The sequence below is a fragment of the Elaeis guineensis genome, chromosome 9 (genome assembly GCF_000442705.2).
Source record: "Elaeis guineensis isolate ETL-2024a chromosome 9, EG11, whole genome shotgun sequence".
Taxonomy (NCBI): Eukaryota; Viridiplantae; Streptophyta; class Magnoliopsida; order Arecales; family Arecaceae; genus Elaeis; species Elaeis guineensis.
This window is the reverse complement of record NC_026001.2, coordinates 14,037,977-14,055,852: the sequence shown is the minus strand read 5'-3', so window position 1 is coordinate 14,055,852 and position 17,876 is coordinate 14,037,977.

The window sequence follows — 17,876 nt, the reverse complement described above, 5'->3', positions numbered from 1 at the left end:
GCTCAAACCTGGCAGCCAAATACTTCATTGGTTAAACAAACAAGTGAAAGAAAAAGAACTAAAGAATCCAAAAAAAATAATAAAATCAAAGTTTGTTTGATAGGCTGACTGGTCTGGGGCAATGCTCGAACAGAAAAAGATAAATTTCCTGAGTACATTTCTAAACTTAATAAATTATTAACAGGATGAACTGTAGGATCATTAAACTGAAAGGCATCAATAGCCACAACAATATTATCTGGTTAGCCCAAATTAGATATACATATGGCTTTCCATTGTCAATATTTTATATCCTTGTAAGTGACTACATTTAGATTTGACATGAACCAAAATTTACACCATCTTGAATTTTGTTAAGAATGATTAAAAGCTGGGCTAGACAAGTAGAATCAAAAGTAACAAATGTTACACTGTAAGTAGCTTGCCAACGCACTTAGAAACTTGACATGAAACAACATACATTGCTAGAAATTCTTCTACTATCTTAGCCCAGAATCATTAAGCAACCAAACCTAAGAATCTAATTTCCTGAAAGTCCAACACCAATTGCCAATTCTATATATATATATATATATATCGTTGCAACTTGATTAAATTTGATGTGCCATAGAAAATCAGATTTGAGCTCTACTTTTCTGTATCTAAATTCACAGCCACATTACTAGACCTTTTCCCTATCATAACTTCAAAAATCACTTCAATTTTTACACCAGCAATTTCCCCTTGAGCGTGACACACAAACATACCAAATGTAATAGAATTCGTCCCATAAGATACTGAACTAATCAACCAACAGTCATTTTCCCACCAAACAGGATTTGAATGACATGACATTACATAATAACAAAACAAATACCTTCCATTTCCACCATTAGATTCACAAAATTAAACAATAACATCGCATGGTAAAAGAACAAAGACAAACCACAAAAATTTAAAACTATACAACATTTTCAATGCAATCTCCCGAGACATCGATATATAGATATAAAGATATCACGGTATATCACCGGAAATTGGAAGAAATTTCAGGAAACAAAATTGGCCAGGGAAATCAAGAAACTACATCAGAATTTTGGTGACAAAAATCTCAAATTCGAAGTGGATAGAAGAAATCAAGCAAAACCCAGCCTAATCGAAGACAAAAGGCAGCGTAAAACCCTCAATTAGAGATGGGAAATAAGGGCAAAAAAAAAAAAAAAAAACAAACAGAAGACAAAACCTGTAAGCGACGTCCGCCTGGGACATCCTCGACGATCAAAGATCGGATTTGGCATTGAATGATCTACAAATCCATCAACCTAAAGAGAAAGAAATATGGAGGGATGGTAGAGGACGGATATAGAAAAGAGGGGGGAAGAAGATTTTGGGGAAGCAATTACTGAGATTGAAGGGATGCGGTCATGCGGTGGACTTTATTTTGCTTTGCCGGGTGGGTGTCGCTGTGGTATTATGACTCGGGTACAGTTTCTATCCGGCCCCAGCCCAATTACCGGAGGGTAGCCAACTACGGTACCAAAACTCTCTGTGCCACGTGGCATCGTATGATTGGAAACGTTAGCTTGCTTTCATGTTGTATGGTGGCTGTAATGGGATTCCACGTTCTATCATTAGTGTTGCTTGAAAAGCGTCAGATTTGGACGGTGAAGCGTATCTCCATGAGGGATACCTAATCGAGGTCAAAACCTAGTAAAAATGTGTTTCGAGAATCGAGGTCCGACAAAGGATGATGTGGTGAGATGAGCTAGGTCAAGATTTCGGCTCAAACTAGGTACGCAGATGCTTTGTATGTGCTCAGTTGAGTTCCTACATATTTTTTTACTTTAATTTTTTTATAAAAATTTGGCATGAGAAGTTTTCAATGTGCTACGTGGATCCCGAATACATAAGGAAAGTGCTATGTGCATGACTAATTAATGTCATATATTTTTTTTTTAAAAAAAGGGCAGATTGTTTGATAAGTCTTTCATTTTTAGTGTAAAAATATTTTGCCAATTATATTTTTAATATCTTACACATATTTTATATCTTAATGTAATGCAGCAGTGAGCCTGATTGTTTGTTTGGAGAGTCGCAGCTAGATGACAGGCTGTAGGTCAAGTTGCAGCATGCTTGCAGCCAAGGCCCTTTTGTTCTAGCTTAACATGCAACCAAATTAGTCATAAGGTGAGTTGCAGGCTTATTCTCTCGAGCCCTTGCCTGTATATATATATATATATATATATACATGTATATATATATATATACACATGTATATATATATATATACACATGTATATATATATATATACACATGTATATATATATATATACATATGTATATATATATATATATGTATATATATATATATAACTGTATGTATATATATATATACGTGTATATATATATATATATCTCTCTAATATATATATATATATATATATATATATATATATATATATATATATATATATATATATATATATATATATATATATATATATATATATATATATATATATATATAGAGGCCTCTCAACGAAGAAGCCTCCATTTGACATGTCATTTATTAGAGAGAGAGAGAGAGACGTCGACAAGAAAAAGCAGCGTCGTGTGTGAGAGAGATCCCAGCGAAAGTGAGCCGTGACCCCAGTGGGAGCGAGCGAGATCCTAACCGTTGTCTAAGCTTCCCTATTCGATCTCCTATGAACAACTCTCGAATGCTCTCCCAGCTTCAATCTCCGGCCGCTCTTATGAACATCTCTCGAATGCTCTCTTGGTTTCGATCTTGAAGAAAGTCGTTGTGAGGAGGGGCTAAGGGCGGGACCAATGGCAAAGGAGCAGGAGAGGATTTTTTCCATTGGAGAAGTCCAGCGCCTAAGCTTCCCTATTCGGCCACTTGGTTCGAGGCCCGCTCAGCCGCCAAAGGAGACGGAGATGGAGGAGGACGGAGGAGGCCCACCTTCGTGGGCCAGCGATGGCGGAGGAGGCATGGGGGAAAGCCACGGAGAAGCCGCGGGCTGTCGGAGAGAAGGGCGGGGAGGGGGATCCTGTAGAGGAGAAGCCGCGGGCTGTGCCCATGGAGATGGTGGTGGGGTGTGTAGAGGAGAAGCTGCGAGCTCCTGAGTGGGGTCGGGGATGCATAGAGGAGAAGCCGTGGGCCGCGTGGTCATAAGGGTGGGGGTTGGGGAGGTGTGAAACCGCGGAGGGGGACGGGGGCACGTAAAGGAGCTGCGGCGTCGGATTGGGGTGGGGGGTGGGTGGGGTGAGGAAGCCTCGAACTGCAGGGGAGAAGGAGGAAGATGGAGGAGGCCTGCACATCGCACAGGTTAATATACTAGTATATATATATAATCTCAAATCCTTGGCTCCTCCATCCTCCTCGAAGCCCCATCGACTCCTCCGCAACCCTTGGAGCTCCTTCATCCCTAGCATCCCACCTTGGCATCCCATCCTAGTGTGCACTCCTTCGATTGACGACAGAGATCTAAGCTCCTCCTATAGATATATTCCTTCTCTCCTTAGCTCCATCCTCACCCCATCTCTTCTTCTTCTCATCTTTTTCTCTGGCCTAACTCTTGATCATGGACATGTTGTCATGTACAATTGCCATGGTTGATGAACTCGCCTCCCACTTTGAACTCCAGAGCAAAGAAGACCTAAACTCTGAGAACTACTAGTCTTGCCAATTGATTAAGGTGGCAATTAATTTTTATTAACTTGCCATATTGAATTCTTTTTTGTACTCTTAATGTAATAAACATTCTGTGTTATACATTTGGTGAGTTCACAACTATAATCATATAACATGTCTAAAAAAATGCATATCCAATTAGACACGAAAGTGTATTGGATAATATCTATTTGGATCTATTTTCATATTCAAATCAATCTAGATATTGATAGAAATTTAAGCATCTAAGTATCATTGGCTATATCCATAAAAAAAAAAAATGAATATGGACATGGATGACAACTACACAATATATATCCGAATATTCAATTCTATTTGTTACTTTAATTAATTTTTTATAGTACTCATAAATTTTTAAGATAAATAAATAACTATATTAATATTGATTTATCATCCACTTAGTAATATCTTTGATTTTGTAGTTATGAAGTTTAATTATCCAATTTATATATTTTTTTTTGGTATTTAGTTTGTATTCCTGTCCTTTTAGAATGAATATGGATATAAATTTTTGCATCCAACTAACATCCACTTCTATACATGTATTTATTGAATAAAATATATATGGATAGATATATTAGTATCTGATTCAATTTTAGTCATACATCAAATTCCTTTATAGCACTAAAAAAAGCACTTACTCCACTATTGTTTTTCATTTAATTATTTAATTATTCAAAAAATTTAACATTTCCAATTGTCACTACCAACCAATGTTGTCTTGTAACTATTTGATTGGAATCTAATATTTGTTTTGCATTTAGATTTTAGGCTTCTCAAACATGATTGGAAGGAGACTCTGCTACTACTATTGTTGTCTAGATTAATAGATCTTGTTGAGGGGATGGAACTTTAGCTCCACATCGGACAGTTGAGTTAGGGACTCTGCTTATAAGGACAGGAGACCCTCCAGCTCCTTGTGAGGTGCCTTTTAGCATGATGGCCTGCCACTAAGCTAATAGGGACAAAATCCTAAGGGACCCATACCGCACAAGATACATCTCGATGGGCTCCCAAAAGAGACAATACCTCTAAGGGATTTTATGCAGGTCCAGCGCTACGACCTGCCCTATGCTGACTAAGTGAGGTATTTTTTGCATTACAACAGAACAGGGTATTAGCGATGAACAAAATTCATTGCTAATAATCGATTTTCATTAGTAATAGTTATTAGCGATGAAATTATCATCGCTAATATTTAGTCACAAATAATAATGTCGTTGATAATTTTTTACGATGAAAAAAATTTTTGTCATCAATAATCGACATTATAGATAAAAATTTTTATCGTTAAAATTTTTTTATTCGAAAACTATTTAAGATGAAAAATTTTAATCATAAAAAAAATAATTTATAATAAAATATTACATCACTAATAAAAAAATAATTTAAAAAATTATTTACGATGAATCACTTTCATCGCTATTAATTTAATTAAATTTTTTTATAAAATTTAAATTTAAAAAAAATATTAGCGATGTAAATGTTTCATCATAAATATGATAATTTTTGATGTAAATTTTTATTACTACTAAATTATCAATTATTTGTGATAAAATTATTTTCATCATTATTAATTTAATATAAAATTTTAATATTTTTAAATTTATTAAAAAATTATTTACGATCAATTTTTTCATCGCTAATATATTTTTTGATGATTAATATTTCATCAAAAATAATTCCATCACTAAAAATTTACACATATATTTTTTAAATAATTTATGAATATATAATTTTAATTTATATTTATAATATTTTTTATTTATAATCTATAAAATTAAAATAAAAAATTCACACAATAAATCCATAAATAAATTTTATTATTTTATTATATTAAATTAAAATTATAAGAGATCAGAAATAAAAATAAAAAGCTACATAAATAGACCGTCAAGTATCAACATCTGCAGAAGAAGAACAGACTGGAGAAAGAGAGCACTTGGAAGAACTTGAACCGACCTGCTGCTGCTTCATCAGCTGCATCATCTGCTTCATCTGCGCTATCCGCTCCATCATCTGGATTTGAAGCAACTAATACTCGTCGACGCGTGTAGCCAACTCATCAGCTTACTGCTCAACCAGCTATCGATCCTCAATAGTCTGCTTCTGCACCTCCATCAGTCGAGCATCACAGATAGTATGGATGTTAGCCTTGAATGAGTGTGAGAATGAGGGAGCATTGATCCCATGCCCTAGACTCCTAACATAATAGGGTCTCGTACCAAGCATCTGATCACAGATCTCGTCATCTGTGGGTGCGATCAAGACCTCAGGGATAGGCTAGGATCTGATACCTATCATACGATCTTGAAAATTAGAATTATAGCTATTTTAATTTTATACTGAAAATCAAACTGTGAATGAAAAAAATAATTGAAAAAACTTACAAAAAGCTCCTGGCTCCCCATCGTCCACTCTCTTGAATATCGCTGGTGGGTCCGCTAGTAGATATCGATCCTACCAGAAAGCTCGTCACTCTCTATATCTCTCTACAATTTGAGAATAATTAATTAATTTTTTTAAATAGTTAGAAAATTAAAATATGCTAATTAAAAATTACTTACTATCTGCTCCACATGACGAGCGAACGACCTTGAACCCCCACAATGCGATGCAGTCTGTCTGATCTGATTTGCGGTGTTCTGAGCACATCGTCTGTACAGTTAGCAGTTAAATTAGTAGGTAACAAATTGAATTTAAGAATAAATGATTCAATCATTAAATTTAAAAAAAAAAAATGGATGTGTAATCTGATATGTCGGATCCTCATAATGCCGGTATATGAGAGCCCAATCATCCATAGTGATACTGTCATAGGGCCCCTGCCATGCTGCCTCCACCCCATGGTCCTACATCACATGGTACCAATGTTGATGAATGCGGTGGTGATACTTCTTGAAACGCAAATATAAATAAGCATCCATAACTCACAGCACGTAATCCTCCTCAAAATCAATAATATCAAATACACCCTGCCAATAACAAATATTAAAAAAATATCATGCCAATTAAATATTCATAGTATAATTTAATTTACCTATAACCAGATGTAGAAAACCTCTCTTTGAGCCCGTGCAACGTAACGCCAATCAAAAAACATCACGGGAGTATAGCTGCGGCATATGATGTTCAGCTCGATTTATCACGACCGCACCATCCCCTAATGGGCCTGATGTAGCTAGATGGTATCTCAATATGGAGATGCCAATACTCTAGAGCGAGGTTCTTCGATGAATCTCGCCCTCACCTCACCATCGGTAGAGACTGGTCTGAAATAATAATAAATAAATCATTAGTATGATAGCTATCTAAATAAAAAAAATTAAATTTTATTATATAAAAAGTATAATAATACCACTCAAATCTGCCTCACTCGGACCCACCTCAATGGGACTTGCTTCACTGGGATCTGCCAGTGCAAGACCCTCTGGCAACTCTGCTGGTGCGGTAGTGAAAATGGATGAAAGCGTCTCAGCCTCAGGGGTAGGCTGTGAATGCGAACATCGTCGTCTGTTTTCTGATATCATATCTGCAATTCTTGACATATAAATGAATATAATATTGAACAATAATAACAAAAATAAATTATATTCTAATGAATAGAATTATATCGCATACCATTATTGCAAGAGAAGATTCAACAAAGAATATAGATCTACTCATTAATATTCATATCTTCTTCGATGTGTAGGTCCTCCTCCGAATCACAATAATCGACTAATGTATCATCTTCTATCTCATCATCATTTATGAACTGATCATCATCCTCTGACTCATCAAGATTAAATATAAAATCAGCTTCAACTTCGTTGGACGGTAGATCAGCCCTATTCAAAGGAGCTGTTACAAGTTCTTCATCAACAAGAAACTCGACTAATATTTGTTCTTTCTCTTGAAAAGCTTCCTCTTTATGTAAATCTGAATTTTCATCCATTTCTAGTCAGATAGGTATGTCATATACATCTCTAGATATTATTCTTTGTATGATATGCTAATTACTTTGATACTTTAGATCCTTCAAATATATTACTTATTTCATTTGAGTTACTAATATATACGGCTCATTCTGGTACTATGTTTGTACAAAGTTTACACTGATAAAGTATAGATCCATATGAATACCGATCTTTTTATTGCTAATATCCTACCATTCACATTGAAACAAGAATATAGAGTTACTAGATGCATACTTCAGTTCTATGATATCTATCAGTACACCATAATTTTCATCATAAATAATAAGTAATTTTTAATTCTTTTAAATTTTTAATTTTTTTAACTATTGAAAATAAAAATATTTTCATCATAAATAATCAAGTATTTATGATGAAATTTTTTTCATCTGAAATATTTAATTATTTACGATAGAATATTTTATCACAAATAATCTATAATTTTTTAAATTTTTTTTCAAATATTGATGATGATAATATTTGCGTTGGAAATAAACTTATTGACGGTGAAAAAAATTTTCATCATAAATATTTAAATTATTTACGATGAAATAATTTCATCACTAATATTTAAAAATTTAAAATTAAAATAAATAAGATATTATTTACGATAAAAATATTCATCGTAAATAATAAATATTTACGATGAAAAAATTTTTTCATCGCTGATATGCGACTATTTGCGACGATAAATTATTTTCATCGTAAATAATAAATTATTTATGATGAATATTTTTATCGTCATAAATACCGTTAGTGATGACGAAAATATTTTCGTCGCAAATAATTTCATGACAAAAATACTTTTTTCTTGTAGTATTGGCCCACAAAGCGGCCCCAAGGGATAATGCCATCAGGGGACCCCACGGGGACGTTCAAAGTGGATAATACTTCACATGCAGGTGGGGCTGTCTTACGCTCGTCTCGGGCTATGGGTGCATTCTTAGGAGTCGGATCCGACCTCATGAGCCTGACTTGACCGACCGCAATATCGGTGGCCCATGCAGATCCCCCCAAGATACAGTGTCTCCTCGGTAAAGGTCCGAGCTGAAGGGCAAATTCATCCGAAGTAGGCTGCAGCTCCTTGAGTGGGGGGGCTACTGTTGAGACGGGGATGGAACTTTAGTCCCATATCGGATAGTTGAGTCAGAGATCCTTGCTTATAAGGAAAGGAGACCCTCCCATCTCTTGTGAGGCATCCTTTAGTATGATGGCCTACCACTGAGCTAATAGAGATAAAATTCTGAGGGACCTATGCTGTATGAGGTACGTCCCGATGAACTCCCAAAGAGAACAATATCTCTATGGTATCTTATACGGGTCCAGTGCTACGGCCTGCGTAATCCATATTCTATAACCAAAGGGGACAATACCTCTATGGGGTCTCATGCGGGTCCAGCGCTACGGCCTGCCCCATGCTGACTCAATGAGGTGCCTTTTGGTCCGATCATAATATTCCAATTAACCCTCTACTTAAGGATGTTTTATAGTGTCAACTTTGAAGTAATCCATATTCTATAAAAAGATAATATAATAGCTGATTGGTTAGCTTCAGCACTACATAATGATGTCTCTGGAAAGAATAGAGAGCTTCAGCACCATATGCATGTAATACTTTTTAACATTCGCCTTTGACTCTAGGCTCTCTGTACCCAAAAAAAAAAAAAAAAAAAAAAAAAAAATATATATATATATATATATATATATATTGTTTAATTTAATCCTTGACTTTTTAATCTTAAACATTTTATTTTAGAAATCATCATATACATATCATAAGTTTTCCCATTATATCTTATTCAAAACTCCTTTGGACAAATAAGAAGTATACTTATAGCTGGTTGTTTTAGTATGGGTTTTTATGTCATGATTTGGAAAAATTAAATATATAAGGCATATTTAGTGAATCACATAAAATTGATATATTTGATCAAAATATTTCATTCAATATTTAGCTAAAATTTTGTTGTTTCATTCAATATTTCAAGAAATAATATAATGCATTTCTTTGTATCAGCATGTCAAGAAAGATAAAAGATATCATCTTTATGTAGAAATAATACACGTAATAAAATGCTCTATCTTTAGAAAGATCTCAATTTTTCCCAAATAGTTGGGGGAAAAGTTGGTATTTTTGTCTCTAATAAATCACAAAAAAAATTGGTTTAGACCCCTTCTAAATGGAATGTTGGATGAGGGATAGGTCTTGATACACTAGAATCCAATTGAAGGACTTGATTGGTCTCGTAAGACTTTGGTTTTCTAGATCATTATTTGAAAAAATGTTGCATTGAAATTGGTATATAATAAAACTTTGCTCAAAAGTTCTAGCAATGAGAGTATCATTTTATTGAAATCTAGACGGACTCAATTCGATAGCATCCACGGTTAGTACCCTAAAGTTTAATTTAATTTCCTCCAAGATCTCATTGAATTTTGGGTGCATCAAACTTCCAAATAGATATGATTATGCAAACATATAAATATTATACAATAAAAAATAAAGTGAAGCCTAATAAACAATAATGCAAACATATAAATATTATACAATAAAAAATTAAAAAAAAAACCTAATAAACAATAGGAAAGTGACAAAATACAACATTATGTTCTATTTGTATCTGAAATAGTCATAATAATCATGTGAAAGGAGAAGAACTTGGATACCATTACTTTAATTTATCACATATTATATATGACACAATAGCATGCATTAAAAACACATGATATCCATGATGAGTAATTAAAATTAATAGTAAATGGAGTCTATATGTGAGTCCTTGAGAATTAGGAAACTAAATTCGTATGATGCATAAGTATCAATTTTCTACATGACATTTACTATTAGAAATGCCCAAAGAAGAAAAATTTTAACCTATATTGCTAAAATTTTGCTTTTCTCAAAAGGATAATGGTGTTAATATTTGACCAAGGTAACTGGCTGTACCGCAAGGTAAGGAAGGTCTATAAAACTTTCTCTTTTAGTCCCAAGAAGGTGATGGTAGAATAATATCTAGAATCCCATCCTTGTATTATTCCAAAAATAAAAGTAGCGCGTGCTTGCCGACCTATTGTTTTGGATTTTAATTAGTGGTTAGCAAGGAAAATGGGAAGGATTAGGTGCATATATTAAGCTTAGCTGGAGTTATTGTAAGCTTGTAGGCTAGCTGTAATTTGTAGAAGCATAAGAAAACTGGGAACAGAAAAAGCTATACAAGGTGGCATAGCTATGTTGTATGCAAGAGATTCTATTTGATTGTTAAAATTTTGGAAATAAATTAAAAAATAGAACAAGCTAGTCATTTTTCTTGAAATGACAAAACTATTTAGCCTATAGTGGTATTGCTTCAAAAAAAAAAAAAAAAAAAATCTTCTCGCTTTTACAGCAACATAATATTTCTCTAAAAATAAATGTTTAGTAATATTATATGAGAAGTGCTCCTACAAGAGGAAAATAGCAAAAATGCACTTTAGGATAAGCTAGAAAACATAGCTAGCTTATGACTTCTCTTCTCTTTTTATAAAATTGAAGCAATACCAACTATGTATTTATTGAAGAGCATGGAATAGGTCCACTAGTGTATTTTGCAACTAAAGAATATGTATAACATTAAATGGGCTCTTATTCAATAAATCACCATCAATCTATAGATTACATGAATAATAAGAGAGATGTGCTTTCTAAGAGACATTGAGATCATGAAAGTGCCTTCCAAAAATTGCCATCCTCAGCGGCTTCAATCCACATGCCTTTCTACATTTTTTTCTTAACTTTGAGTCTCCAACAAGTGCAAAGAGGGGTGGACGCAGGATTGTGTGTGTGTGTGTGTGTGTGTGTGTGTGTGTGTGTGTGTGTGGTGGTGGTGGGGGGGGGGGGAGGAGGGGGGTGAACTTAGATGTAAGAAATTCAACAAAAAATATGTTATTAATCAAAATAATTAATTTTTGATGAAAATCTGGCAGTATAACTACTATAATTTGACCTAAAATCCAACATGTAGAAGCATAAATAAAACATATCTTAGAAAAATATACAAACAATATATACCATTAACATCTATATGTCTAGTCGCAAAAAATGATATGCATCACTAATATATCATTAATGCTCCATAAAATTTATAATATTTACAAAATAAAATTTATTAATCCATCATTCTATTTCTTAAAGCTAGGCATCCTAAACTGTGCTCGGCGTTCTTTCATGAGATCAATAAAGTCATCAATAATGCTACCTGTAGAAAAATCACGAGCAAAATCTTTCTCAATTTATATCACTAAGTAACTTAAAACAAAATCATCTTCCATTTTATTGCACAATTTTGTCTTAATTACTTCATAGCCGAAAATGCTTGCTTCATTGTTGCTGTAGAAACTGAAAGAGTCAAAACGAGATGAATTAGTATATCAACAAGAGGGTAAATCTTTGACTTTCCGATTTTTGCTAACACTTGGCACAGGTTAGAAATGGTTGACACATCTCTCAATTCAGGATTCTGATGAGCTTCTAGTTCAAAATATTCTACTTAAATCCTCAGGTATAGCTTCTCTTGTTCTCTGAAGTCATCGGGGTAGAAATCATTCGCAAGTTTACAAATATCTCCAACTTGAAATGATTTATAATTATCTCTAGGATCCAAAGCAAAGCAAAACTTTAGTAACTCCACCACATCTTCTTTGAATCTATCATTCATCTCTTGCATTTGTGAATCAATAGCAGAAATGAATATATGAATTCGATAATGATGCTCGATCATAATGTTCTCTCTTTGGTGGCGAGATCTACCTCGACCCGCTTTGGATGGAGCACTCAAATCAGGGATCTCTATATTGTGTTTCTCACAAAATAACTTCACATTCTCAAGGATCCCATGCATCTTCTCTAAACTTCTGGAGAAGAGTTTTTGTTATTGATACCAAATGCAATGCATTCAGCATGTCTTGAGATTTTGCTGCAAAGCTTTGCGAAGATCATCTGTGATATCCAATATCTCTATCATAAGATGCAAAATGAATACAAACTTAAAATATGTCATCACATCATAAACGCCATCAGCTTTGTGCTTTTGGATAGGATTTCTATTATCAGTGATGTCACTCAAAACAAAACAGACTGCATCAAACATGTTTAATAAGCTTCGAAGGGAAGCCAAATGTGAGCTTCACCATATCTCTTCTGCACGTTGTAATGTACCAATTTGATTTTTTTTTTTTTCTGTTTCTAGTTTATTAATGGCAATCATTTTCGCAATGTGAGACGTATGAGCATTTCTCAATTGATCGTGCCGTTTGCAAGAAGAAACAACTAAATTAATAATGAGTGTCAAATATGAGATAAATTGCCCAACACAAATAACTTCTTTGGATGCTGCCACCAATGTTAGCTGGAGTCGATGAGCAAGACAATGAATGTAGTAAGCAAAAGGACATTACTTAGCAAATAAAGCTAGTAATTCATTGAACTCCCCACACATATTACTAGCATCATCGTACCCTTGACCTCAGATGTCTCTCATGTTCAGACTATAATGTGAAAGAAAGTCACGTATCTCTGCCTTCAATGCTAATAATGTTGTCTCCTTCACATGAATTAGATCAACAAACCTTTCATGTACAAAATCTTTCTTGTCAACAAATCTCAAGACAGTTGTCATTTGCTTCCTTCTCGACTCATTACGATTTATGAGCTTCATCAACTATGATGCAAAATTTTGCTTCTCCAATCTCCTCCCGTATAAACTTCTGTATCTTACTCCGAAAGATAGAAAGAATCTTCTTTTGAACCCTTGGAGAAACATAAGATGCATTTTGAGAGCTCTTTTCTCGAATAATATAAAAAAAAAACTTTTTTATCAAAATATATTCAAACCAAACTTATTTACCAAAATGATGTGAGAGGGAAAAACGCCATTTTGAATGGCGTTTTTTCCCCTGCCACGTCACCCCCCATTTCCACGGTGGCATCGTCCCAAAAAAAAAAAAAAAAAAGAAGAAACGCCATTTGGAATGGCGCTTTTAAAAACGCCATTCCAAATGGCGCTTTTAAAAACGCCATTCAAAATAGCGTTTTCCAATTTTCCCACCCAAAAATAAAGGAAAAAATTGTGGGAAAATGAAAAATTATGTTTTTTAAAATTTGAAATTAGTAAATAAATTAAAAATTTTAATTTTGATTGAATTTTAAAATATAAAGATTTGAATTTGTAATTCATTAAAAAAATTAATTTAGATTTTTTATTTCAAAATTTTTTTAAAAGATGTCCAAAAAAATCTTAAGAAATTAAAAAAAAATTATCATAGAAAATAAAAAAAGAGAAAAAAATATGAAAGAAATAAAAATTTGAAATTAAATTGAAAAACATCATTCGAAATACTTGTCTTCAAAATTTTTAAGAAAATTAAAAATTATAAAATTTTTAAAAAATAAAAAAAAAGAATTATAATGTAAAAATAAAAAAGAATAAAATTTTAAAGATAAATTGAAATTAAAATATTATTTAAAATTACTTTCTCAAATAAAAAATAATAAATTAAAAAAAGATTCAAAAAAATTTTAAAAATAGGCTAAAAAAATTTTATAAAAATAAAATAAGTCTTTAAAAACGCCATTTTGTAAATTGAACTTTAGAAAAAATAATAATTTTTTAATTAAAGAAAAAGAATACGTAATAGAATGCTAAAAAGAAAAAAATGGAAGAGAAATGAAATTATAATTTCAAATGATAACTATTTTAAAATAAATAAATAAAAGTATCATAGGAAAATAAAAAAATAACAATAAAATAAGAATTATAATTATAAATTTTAAAGAAATTTAATTTTAATTTAAATTAAAAATTATCATTTAAATTATTATTTTCATTATTTCATTTAATTTATTTATTAAAAGATTACAAATACATAATATAAAAAATTGTAAGAAAAGTAGATTACAAAAGTAGATTACAAAAAATTATCTTTAATTTCAATTAAAAATTATCATTCAAATTACTATCCTCATTAAAAAATTTAATAAATTAAAAAAAATAATTAAACAAATTATGAAAAAAAATTTAAAAAATTTAGAAAAAAGAAAAAGAATAAAAAAACACCGAAGGAAACGGCGTTTTCTCCTTTCCCCCCTTCTTCTCTCCTTCTCCCTCTTCTTCTTTCTCCCTACTCCGGCGTCTCTCCGACAGCACGACGGTGAGCTGCCTCCTCTCTCCCTCTTCCTCTCTCTTCCTCTATTTAAAAAATTTAAAAAATAAAAATTACCAGAAAGAAAGTCAAGGGATCGACTCACAGAGTGTCGCAGTCAAAAATTTTGCGTGCCGTTAAACTCTTTTAGCCATGAGTCGATTCATGGGGTCGACTAAAAAATATAAATCTACTTTTCTTACAATTTTTTATATTATGTATTTGTAATCTTTTAATAAATAAATTAAATAAAATAATAAAAATAATAATTTAAATGATAATTTTTAATTTAAATTAAAATTAAATTTTTTTAAAATTTATAATTATAATTCTTATTTTATTGTTATTTTTTTATTTTCCTATGATACTTTTTTTTATTTATTTTAAAATAGTTATCATTTGAAATTATAATTTCATTTCTCTTCCATTTTTTTCTTTTTAGCATTCTATTACGTATTCTTTTCTTTAATTAAAAAATTATTATTTTTTCTAAAGTTCAATTTACAAAATGGCGTTTTTAAAGACTTATTTTATTTTTATAAAATTTTTTTAGCCTATTTTTAAAATTTTTTTGAATCTTTTTTTAATTTATTATTTTTTATTTGAGAAAGTAATTTGAAATAATATTTTAATTTCAATTTATCTTTAAAATTTTATTCTTTTTTATTTTTACATTATAATTCTTTTTTTTATTTTTTAAAAATTTTATAATTTTTAATTTTCTTAAAAATTTTGAAGACAAGTATTTCGAATGATGTTTTTCAATTTAATTTCAAATTTTTATTTCTTTCATATTTTTTCTCTTTTTTTATTTTCTATGATAATTTTTTTTTAATTTCTTAAGATTTTTTTGGACATCTTTTAAAAAAAATTTGAAATAAAAAATCTAAATTAATTTTTTTAATGAATTACAAATTCAAATCTTTATATTTTAAAATTCAATCAAAATTAAAATTTTTAATTTATTTACTAATTTCAAATTTTAAAAAACATAATTTTTCATTTTCTCATGATTTTTTCTTTTATTTTTGGGTGGAAAAATTATAAAACGCCATTTGGAATGGCGTTTTTAAAAGCGCCATTCCAAATGGCGTTTCTTTTTTTTTTTTTTTTTTTTGGGACGATGCCACCGTGGAAATGGGGGGTGACGTGGCAGGGGAAAAAACGCCATTCAAAATGGCGTTTTTTCCTCTCACATCACTTTGGTAAATAAGTTAGGTTTGAATATATTTTGATAAAAAATTTTTTTTTTTGTATTATTCGAAAAAAGAGCTCTGCATTTTGAGGTGCGTTCCTCAAGACAACCGCCGCCACTTCATCATTATATGAAGTCAAGAGCTTTACAAGTTCAAGAAAGTTGCCTCGATTGCTTGATTCTTCAGTTTCATCATGGCCCCTAAAAGCACAATTATGAAATGTGAGCCATTTCACCACATCTATTGAAACTTTGAGTTGTAATTGATTCCTTGCAATTTGTGTAGAAGTTTGTTTTTCAATAATTTTCTCAATATGTTGCAAAGAATTTCTTAGATCACGATAACTTTTCATCGCCGTTTGGATCTTTCCCAATATGACCAAGGAAAGCACAATTTGGTCCATCATTAACTTTCTTCGGATGACGCATTGAAGAGAAAGCATGGAAGACAAAATGGCGGCATTTTTTGTCGGTGAAAATTCCAACCAATCCAAAATTACTTGTACAAAGACGTGAGAGATCGACGACCATTCTTTCCAACATTACTCACAAAACTAGGAGGAGGGACCAATTGGTAAGGTCCGGCTTTAATGTAAGCTCGTTGATTTGGGAGATAATCCCAAATAGCTTTGTGTAATCCCCAATCACGCACCAAAGAAGATCCATCAACTCTTCCGGTTCAATTCTTGGAGCTTTAATAGGACGATTGTCCTCCCACAAAAAATTGACATGAGAGCTTTCGTTATGAGCATGGTCACTATCAATTAGGTTCCCCATTTTATCCTCTTAAGGGGAATCAACATGAGAAGTGTCATTATCACTTCGGGAAGCCTTCCGCTTGAAAAAGGAGTCAATTTTTTTGTTACCCAAAGTCATAATTGAGTTCGATAACAACCTATAAAAAAATAAAATTGAATCACATGTAGTTTCAATTGTATTTTATTTACCACACATTGAGAAATATTAGTTCTATGCTTGATCTCTCTGTATATGCATACAGAATCAGTCAAAAGTTAAAAGTTCAATAGTTAATCACAATGAAAAGAATATAAAATTGAAGAGAATAATCCAAACAGAAAAATTTAGCAGTGAAAAAAGCATGCCATATTTAGTTAAATAAGTATGAAACATCGAGACAAGGGTGCTAAAATCATCGGAAAAGATCGTGCGCTAAAATCATTAGAGAAGTAGGTTACCGATATTGGTGTTGCCGCGGTGCGATGGTGAAGAGAGAGAACAGAGATGGGCATGGGTTGCCTTGCGACTTTGCCGGCGTTGGGGCAGCAGGCGAGATTGATCGGAGTCAGAGACGTGAAGATGATGGTGTGACAATGATTAGAGTCGAATATGGTATTATAGCCGTTGTTTCGAGAGGGGTGGGGTCGTACATTCGCAGGAAAAGAAAAAAATAAAATGAGATGATTAGAAATTTTTTTATCTAAATAATATTAATTTTTTTATAAAATTAATGTATCTTTTAATTTATTTATAAAAATAATATAAAATTATAAAATATCATTTCAAATGATATTTTTTTGATAGAAAATGTCATTTGAAATGGTGTTTCTTCGTTCCATATCATTTTCTTCCTCCATTCCCTGTGGAATCAAAAGATCAAAAAAAAAATCATCATTTTAAATGGTATTTTTGAAAGCATCATTTGAAATGGCGTTTTTAAAGACGCCATAACAAATGACATTTTCTTGGTTACACCCCCGCTCTATTCAAAAAAATCCATCCAATGGCCCCCTCCAAAAAAAAGAAAACCAATCCGTACCAACTCCATACCGCTCCGTATCGATGTCGTACTGATCTATACCGGCCCATACCATACCGTACCGAGCAGTTGGTTCCCGCACTATACCATACCGTACT